This window comes from Polypterus senegalus, chromosome 4, assembly GCF_016835505.1.
Source record: "Polypterus senegalus isolate Bchr_013 chromosome 4, ASM1683550v1, whole genome shotgun sequence".
Classification (NCBI taxonomy): Eukaryota; Metazoa; Chordata; class Cladistia; order Polypteriformes; family Polypteridae; genus Polypterus; species Polypterus senegalus.
The window spans coordinates 154,139,917-154,149,447 of record NC_053157.1 but is presented as its reverse complement, the minus strand read 5'-3'; the positions used below and the strand labels follow the sequence as shown (position 1 = coordinate 154,149,447).

The 9,531-nt window shown below is 35.7% G+C and overlaps 1 long non-coding RNA gene across 1 annotated transcript; it reads right to left on the bottom strand.

The window, feature by feature from the left end:
• Positions 1-1,945: 1,945 nt before the first annotated feature.
• Positions 1,946-9,121, bottom strand: LOC120528626. Its single transcript, XR_005633568.1, has 3 exons — positions 9,070-9,121; positions 8,734-8,803; positions 1,946-2,117 (listed from the first exon to the last, which is right to left on the bottom strand). It is a non-coding gene; the product is annotated as an uncharacterized LOC120528626 (long non-coding RNA).
• Positions 9,122-9,531: the final 410 nt, after the last annotated feature.

Sequence of the window (9,531 nt, the reverse complement as noted above, 5' to 3'; positions counted from 1 at the left end):
TTGACCAATAAGAATGTCTTGTAAAACACTGGTAATTTAATTTTATCATGTTCTCAGGTGGTAGGAGTGTGAACATAAAGCAGAAATCATAACCTTAAGACAGGGGGTGCCAATCAATCAGGCAAACTTTTGCAACTGGAAACAATTATAATCAAGATAGTCGGTCTGCCATACTTAATTATTTCTTTCTTGAAAGTCTTTCTATTTGGAGGATTCTGATATGAAATTACTGCAGCTCTTCATGCTTAAATAATATTGCATTACATATGTCATGAGGTGGTGAATGTGCAATGTCAAAGCAAGTAAAAATACATACAAAAATAGATACAAAGTGTGATGTAGTACAATGATATGTTTAACAAAGCAAGACAAAGTAACATAAACAATGAATTAAAACATATTTAATATAGCAAACCAAAAATAAAAATCTATAAACTAGTCGAAAATGACAAAAAGTTTTGTGTTATTGCCAGGGTATAACCCCTATCTTGCATTTATTTTTTTATTGTGATTTTTGTTATTTTTGAAATATTATGTTATAAATAATTATGTATATAATATGTATATAAATATGACTTTATTCCATGTACTTTGTGGGTGGAGCCACAGGAGGCAGGGCCTCCTGTCATCACTGCTGCTGGGTCCTTTCATTGTGTTTAGAAGGGAATCCAGCAGTGGATCACTGAGAGCGTTAGGAGTTCATAGTGAGTTATTACTTTTAATTTTATTTTTCCTGGTTTCTAGATTATTTCTTTGCTTTGGGGCTTGTTTGCCTCAGACTGCATTTTAGGCAAATTCCGTTTTTGCTCTTTTGCTACTTTTTGTATTTGTTTTTCATTTATTTAAATATACTCTCTATTTATGAATATTTGTGTTTGGATTATCACTGCAAGACAGAGTTTGTGTTTTCCCCCTCTTATAAGCCATTTTAATATATTTTGAAACTTTTAGTGTATTTTTAACTTTAAAAGCCAGTTCCCCATTTTGGGCCTGATTGGTCCAAAGCCTACAGGTAGTAACTTGGGACTGGCTGTCTAGGAGTGTGGCTACATTATGACAGGCCAATTAAAGCCTCCTTTTTGGCTCATAAAAGATATCTTGCACCTCTTTTTGCAATGCCTGGAAGTGAGTGAGATTTGTAGCATTTATTGTAATATTGCTGAATGACGATGAGTATATAAGATACACAAACATGCCATACATTACTGTAATGTAAAATATATTATACAAGGGAGCATCACAAATTGTTGTTTTTCAAAATAAGAGCCTATAGAGGAAGATTTTTTTGCTGTAGGGTATTACTAATGTAAGATCAATGAAAACTGTGTACAGACAACTTTTTCTTGACTTGTTTTATTCCATGTGTTTCAGCACTGCACAACCAAGGAGTTGATGAAGCATTTATGGTAAATTATTTTTAATAATTATTCAATGGAGGCACTCATCTCAGCCAATCATTTAACTAATTCAGACAATCAACAACACATATTATCAACTTCAATCGGGTACAGTGCATTTTTAAGTAATAAGTGCCAAAATAAATATAGGTGCATGTGTCAATGTGTCAGTTTTAACTGAACAGGGTTCTCGCTTATATACATTTGTGTGGATTTTAGGGTGAAAACACACATACTCAAAAAACAGGAAAATGCATACACCAAAAAAATCCAATTAATAAAACCTCTTGCACACACGTCTCTGCACAATTTACCTTTGAGGACATATATATGGCACGGCAAATTTTAGGTAAAAAGTGTTCTTTTGTTTATAGTATAAGGTAAGAGAAACAATCCAGCATTAAATTGTGAAGAACTCCCATCTTGAAGGGAAGATAACAGAATTATTTCTATTAAAAACTGATTGTATATAGCATTATGTTATTTATGCACACACACACTGTATATTATATCTCTAATAAAACACGTGCTCATAGGGGACAGAATAAGGGCTCTGGTGATAGTAATTTTCTGCCGCTTCATGGGTTGGCACTCTATGATAACAATTTCTCTCTCTCTCTCCCTCTGCCAACTGGCTGGAAAAGTTAGATGGTGTTTCCAATGCTGAAGTCATTTCTGGAGTCTGTCCACCTGGACCCACCTCATCTCGCTGGCAAAGATCTGAAAAGAAGCAAAATAATATTTTAACCTGCATTTTATCTCTCTTTTTTGAGACAGTTATACGGGGCTTGCCTACAGGTGTCCCACAACCTGTCACTGTCTTTGTTTTGTTATTACAGTGTCTAAAAATCATGTTTTATCAAAACACATTGGATGACCAACACATCATCTTCAAACATATATACATAAATACATATACAAATAATTAATTAATGTTGTACAGACTTCTAATACTGCTTCATAAATAATATTTATAATTTAATAGTGTAATTTAGGCTTATTAAACTGTACTTGTAAGAAGACTAAAAGACATGCATGCCTCAGACACCCCAGAAAGAAGACCCATCACATTATTTAGTTTCAGTTTTTCTAAATGTCTAAAACCTGAACTGCTCAGATAATAAATGAAAGATCTAATGATCATCAGTTTGGAGAAAACAGTTACAGCGTAGGTTTTAAAACCTGTTGTGTGGAATCTTTCCATCAATATTTATCTAGTAACGCCTGTATATCATGTACACTTGTACCTCCGAAGAATTCTTAATGACATACACTGAAGGTACAGTAGGCCTGAAAGAAACAATGGTATATACAGTTTAAAATGGTGAACTGCTTTGTCACATCTGATATAAAGTACATCATTTTATCACTTATGTCATATGCAGATCCTTTAAATGTGGTCTTACATAAGGATCTGTTATTCCTAAAGACAGTTTAAAATGCAACATAAATGCATCCAGTTACCTAAGATTGTGTTTAAATACAAGGGATTTAAAAATTAGCATGATCATAAGGCTACATTTCACTTTTCAAATAATTTCAGTAACAGATTGCAAACCTCAAACTGGAAGGGATCATTTTGAGGAAAGAAATCAAGGCATCTGTCTGTGGGCAGGCATTAGCATAAATTTGCATAACAGATGTACAGTAAGGTGTCTGTGACAGACAATGGTTGAATATTAATGGAACAGTCCATGGCATCATTTTTGTAAATGCAGTCTGCTGGGCATTAGTGCAATTGGGCAAAGAACAAAAAAGGTTATGAAGGTAACAGATGTGCAAGATATAATATTCCATGGTCCATAGTACTTATGCATTCTCAGTGGATAGGTTTTCACTGAACTGGAACTGAAGGTACAATATAAACTTCTGCAAAATATAATTTTCAAAAGTATGCTTTGAAACAGACATTTCTTACTGAAATGCTGGAAAACAGGTTTAGAATTAAAAGAACTGTTGAATTACTAACACAATACAAAGTACCCAGACTTCAGAAGAAGCTTTCCACAGATCATTGATAACAGGAAAAATAAAGCTATAGATTGTGTAATGATGGCTATGGTAATTATGCGATGTTTACAGTTTGTTAACGTATCTCATTTTATTTCCAAATCTAATATTCACTTTCAGAAGATTTGATATTTATATTGTATAAACGGCTTGTCTAACAGTGGTTATGGCAATTATGTTCTGTTTACTATTCTCTTTACACTTCTCTGCCATTTCAAAACATATTTACAGCAATTCAAAATAATTGATATATATATATTATAATTTCCTCTTTCCATTGAATCTATTTATACGATGAATCTTTTAATCTATGATTGAAAGATACAAAGAGTTATGTCTTGAGCATTCAATTCATGCAGCTAGACAAGCAACCCTCTGTTTCATTTTACTTATGCTACAGTATTAATGGGTGGCTTGAAGTGGTACACATATATAAGCAGCCAAAAATAACTTGCAAAATAAATATTATGTTCCCTAATTTGAATCATGCACACAGGTACATAATTTGGTAATCATTGAGTTCAAAATTAGAAAAATTAAATGTTGTCAGGGGTTTTAAAAACCTTTTAACAAGGCATTTCATTTCAAATTATAATTAATGTCAGAAAGCATAACTCTTTGACAAGATTTTGACACCATTTTTTAAAATTTAAGTCCTTCTCTTCATGTCCTTCACCTAGACATGAAGCACTACCTTTATGCTGAGAGTGAATTTAAATAGAGTTTTTGAAATTGTCGATTGATTGTCTTCATCATTGTCTTGAAGTCACATCGCTAATTAGGCAGGCAGTGGTGTGGTGGTTAAGGCTTTGGTCTTCATACCCTTAGGTTGTGGGTTTGAATCCCACCACTGACACTTCGTGACCCTGACCAAGTCACCTCACCTGCCTCTGCTCCAATTGGGAAAAAAAAAACAAAAAGAAATGTAACTAATTGTATCTCAAACATTTGTAAGTTGTTTTGGATAAAAGTGTCAGCCAAATAAAATAAATGAAATATAATTATAAAAATTAAAACAAGTATTGCTGCCTTGTAAATATTGAAAAAGTTTCAAAGTCTAACTGCAAATTAATCAAACAGGCATGATTTTGCTGTGCATTTTTTAATTTACAAGTGTGGGAATTAGAAATTAATTAAGCATGGTCTCTTTTTCTTTTTACATTTTTATCTTCTAAAGTAATATACAGAAGGCTTTACTGAGCGATTCCTGAAATCTATATATACAGGGAATTGTTTCAACCAGTAGCCCTCCTCAAAGTATCAATAAAGTATTCCTGTATTCACCATGAACCTGACTTCAGAATTAATATGTGTGCTATAAAGAGTGCCTGAGGTTGCTTTACACCCCTTGTTGGGATCACATCAGATATTAGGAACAGGGACAACAGACTAAAACTCCCAATACAGTCCACTAGTATCTCTGCACTCAACCTGGCACCAGCTTCTCCACTTAGTGACAACTTGCTGCTAACTCTCAGCTAGGGGGTTTTGTCAGCCCTCCTTAGCTTCACCTTCTTACCAATGAGTTAGGCATCCCTGGGACTTGATGTTTGTCTGCACTTTAACATCCCACCAAGGAACCACCTGACTTCCTGCTATAGTTGTTGCTGGGAGCATACACTGATAGTGCATTGCCACACCCACCACATTACGAACCACCTGGACTGGTACCTAAGTGCAGCAGGTGACACCTTAGCACCACACTGGGACAGCATGAGGTTTTTTATGGCGGCTGGAGTGCCTATCCTGCCACCAAACCCCAGGTTTTCCCTGTAAGTTGGGGGACCTCAATGGAGGGTTGGATGCAGATTAACGTCATACCCAGGACAAAGCAATTGCAGGTTAAGGGCCTTGCTAAAGGTGCCTTTTTATTACTCTTCTAGGACACCGAGCACACACACACTGCCTCCTGTAATTCCTATACTGCAGCTTTTAGTGGTATATTTAGTCAACTTTAGAGTTCTGGAGCTACAGTGGGATGCAAAAGTTTGGGCAACCTTGTTAATGGTCATTATTTTCCTATATATATTGCTGGTACGATAAAAAATGTCAGTTAAATATATCATATAGGAGACACACACAGTGATATTTGAGAAGTGAAATGAAGTTTATTGGATTTACAGAAAGTGTGCAATAATTTTTCAAACAAAATCAGGCAGGTGCATAAATTTGGGCACCGTTGTCATTTTATTGATTCCAAAACTTTTAGAACTAATTATTGGAACTCCAATTGGCTTGGTAAGCTCAGTGACCCCTGACCTACATACACAGGTGAATCCTATAATGAGAGTATTTAAGGGGGTCAATTGTAAGTTTCCCTCCTCCTTTAATTTTCTCTGAAGAGTAGCAACATGGGGGTCACAAAACAACTCTCAAATGACCTGAAGACAAAGATTGTTCACCATCATGGTTTAAGGGAAGGATACAGAAAGCTGTCCCAGAGATTTAAGCTGTCTGTTTCCACAGTTAGGAACATATTGAGGAAATGAAAGACCACAGGCTCAGTTCAAGTTAAGGCTCAGTGGCAGACCAAGAAAGATTTCGGATAGACAGAAGCGACGAAAGGTGAGAACAGTCAGAGTCAACCCACAGACCAGCACCAAAGACCTACAACATCATCTTGCAGCAGATGGAGTCACTGTGCATCGTTCAACCATTCGGCGCACTTTACACAAAGAGATGCTGTATGCAAGAGTGATGCAGAGGAAGCCTTTTCTCCGCCCACAGCACAAACAGAGCCGCTTGAGGTATGCTCAAGCACATTTGGACAAGCCAGCTTCATTTTGGAATAAGGTGCTGTGGACTGATGAAACTAAAATTGAGTTATTTGGGCATAACAAGGGGCATTATGCATGGAGGAAAAAGAACACAGCATTCCAAGAAAAACACCTGCTACCTACAGTAAAATATGGTGGTGGTTCCAAGATGCTGTGGGGCTGCGTGGCCAGTGCAGGGACTGGGAATCTTGTCAAAGTTGAGGGACGCATGGATTCCACTCAGTATCAGCAGATTCTGGAGACCAATGTCCAGGAATCAGTAACAAAACTGAAGCTGCGCCGGGGCTGGATCTTTCAACAAGACAATGACCCGAAACACTGCTCAAAATCCACTAAGGCATTCATGCAGAGGAACAAGTACAACGTTCTGGAATGGCCATCTCAGTCCCCAGACCTGAATATAATTGAAAATCTGTGGTGTGAGTTAAAGAGAGCTGTCCATGCTCGGAAGCCATCAAACCTGAATGAACTAGAGATGTTTTGTAAAGAGGAATGGTCCAAAATACCTTCAACCACAATCCAGACTCTCATTGGAACCTACAGGAAGCGTTTAGAGGCTTTCATTTCTGCAAAAGGCGGATCTACTAAATATTGATTTAATTTCTTTTTTGTGGTGCCCAAATTTATGCACCTGCCTGATTTTGTTTGAACAATTATTGCACACTTTCTGTAAATCCAATAAACTTCATTTCACTTCTCAAATATCACTGTGTGTGTCTCCTATATGATATATTTAACTGATATTTTTTATCGTAACAAACAACGATTTATACAGGAAAATAATGACTATTAACAAGGTTGCCCAAACTTTTGCATCCCACTGTATACATGCACACACAGATAAATATACACATATGCAGAAGTATAGTGATCCCTCCTCGATCGCAGGGGTTGTGTTCCAGAACCCCCTGCGAAAGGTGAAAATCCACAAAGTAAAAACCATACGTTTATATTGTTATTTTTATATTGTCACGCTTGGGTCACAGATTTGCACAGAAACACGGGAGGTTGTAGAGACAGGGACTTTAAAACACTGCAAACAAACATTTGTCTCTTTTTCAAACGTTTAAACTGTGCTCCATGACAAGACAGAGATGACAGTTCCGTCTCACAATTAAAAGAATGCAAACATATCTTCCTCTTCAAAGGAGTGTGCGTCAGGAGCAAAGCATGTCAGAGACAGAGAGAGAAAAACAAACAATCAAAAATCAATAGGTGCTGTTCGGGCTTTTAAGTATGCGAAGCATATCATATCATCGAGGAGTTTTATTTAATACATAATACATGCTCTGATTGGGTAGCTTCTCAGCCATCTGCCAATAGCGTCCCTTGTATGAAATCAACTGGGCAAACCAACTGAGGAAGCATGTACCATAAATTAAAAGACCCATTGTCCACAGAAATCCGTGAACCAGTGAAAAATCAGTGATATATATTTAGATATGCTTACATATAACATCCACAATGGAGTGAAGCGCGATATAGCGAGGGATCACTGTACTCAGATCCAAAAATTCTACCTTGGTCTCATATCACCACAAAACCTTTTCTCACATTGTAGCTAGGTCATCCTCGTGTTTTTGCAAACTCCAGACTTACTTTCACATGATTCTTTCTGGGTAAAATGGCATTTTTTACTGTCACCCTCCCACGTAGGCCAGTAGCACAGATGCATATACTTGACTAGTACACCTTTATTCTAGTCTCAGCTACTGAACTCTATAGCTCCTTCAAGGTGACTGTTGGTCTCTTGGAGGTTTCTCTCTCAAGTCGTGTTGTTTGCAGAAAGAATTTTAAAGGATGACCTTTTCTATACAATGTCCATGTGGTTTAATATAACTTGAACTGTTGTTGATTCAACAATTGCTCAGAACTGAAAAGGGCTATAATTTCAATAAACTAAAATGGAAGCCATTGTACTTTTTACAAAAGGTACTGTAAATTCAAACACGTCAAATTCTCCTATGTCTGTGCCCACAAACCACTAACTCAAGACATTACCAATCATACTGCCCATGTTTATTATTAGACTGAGATTCTCCTTATAAATAGGACATCCAAACACTTGGACAATATTTGTTTTTTTATTCTTGTTTTCTATTATTTTATCTCTGACTTCTTTGGAATGTTCTCTAGTCTTAATTTTAGAGAAGTTCTTCACATTCACAGCCTGAATAATGTTCCAATAGCTGTAGGGGGTTTTATCCAAAGAATGTAAAAGTTATTTGAATGATTCACTGATGGTGGCCAATTGTATGCTAATTGTGTCCTTATTAGACAATTGTTTTTCATTTGTGTTGAGAGTTTACCTTTTGTTATTTTTTTATAACATAACCAATATCACGTCAAGAAAAAATTATTTTGAGTTTCAGTGCTTTGAAAATAAAAGTATTACAAAAAATAAAAACTTAAGTGTTTTTTCAGAAAAAATTGACAACTGGTTAAGGGCCTGAATGCCTTTGCAAAGCACTGTATAGCCTGTATATGTGAAGAACACAACATTTTTCCAGTGTAACAACATATTTTGATATAATTTTTATATTACTTACTGTATACTGTAAAGTCATATGGCTGGTATTAATCTAGCAAATAACTTTTAACATGGATGTCTGATGACTGCTGAAAAACAAGAATCACATAATTTGTGAGGAAAGTAAGATTTTGCACATAACATCATCAAGTACTATCTATGACTATATATAACTATTTTTATATTTTTTATTTATACTATCTATAACTATTTTTGCATCCTAAGAAAAAAGAGAGGACTAGCACAGGGAAACAAAATTGTTTGTATATAAAGTTTGTTACAATATAGTATAAGAAGATGAATATGTGCATGCAGAAATAAAAATAGATAAGGGATCACTGAGTAAACTGCTTACCTGAACTGATAGTTGTATTGATTTGGAAAATTCCCCAGAGCTAGTAGGTAGGAAAAGCTTGCCAACCCTGCATGGGTGAAACTCTCAAGTTCAGATTCCAAATAGTGTTTATATCATGCACAAAAAAACACCATTTAATAGAGTTTGCAGCTGATGAATGGCAAATGAGTTCAGGAGAAGCAAATTGTTTTAGGAGAGAGAGAGAGAAGCAGCATACCTTAGTAAGGGGCAGGGTGTATATCAAGTTTTAGTAATATAGAGTCATTTTTATTAAAGAGCTAAAATTATTATACCATCATATACATTTAAAGTTCAAACTGGCAACTTAAGGTATGTATACATAAAAGCTTTTAAGGTATGCGGTGGATTCAGAAAGTAGATAGATAGACAGACAGACAGATAGATAGATAGATAGATAGATAGATAGATAGATAGATAGATAGATACTTTATTAATCCCAAT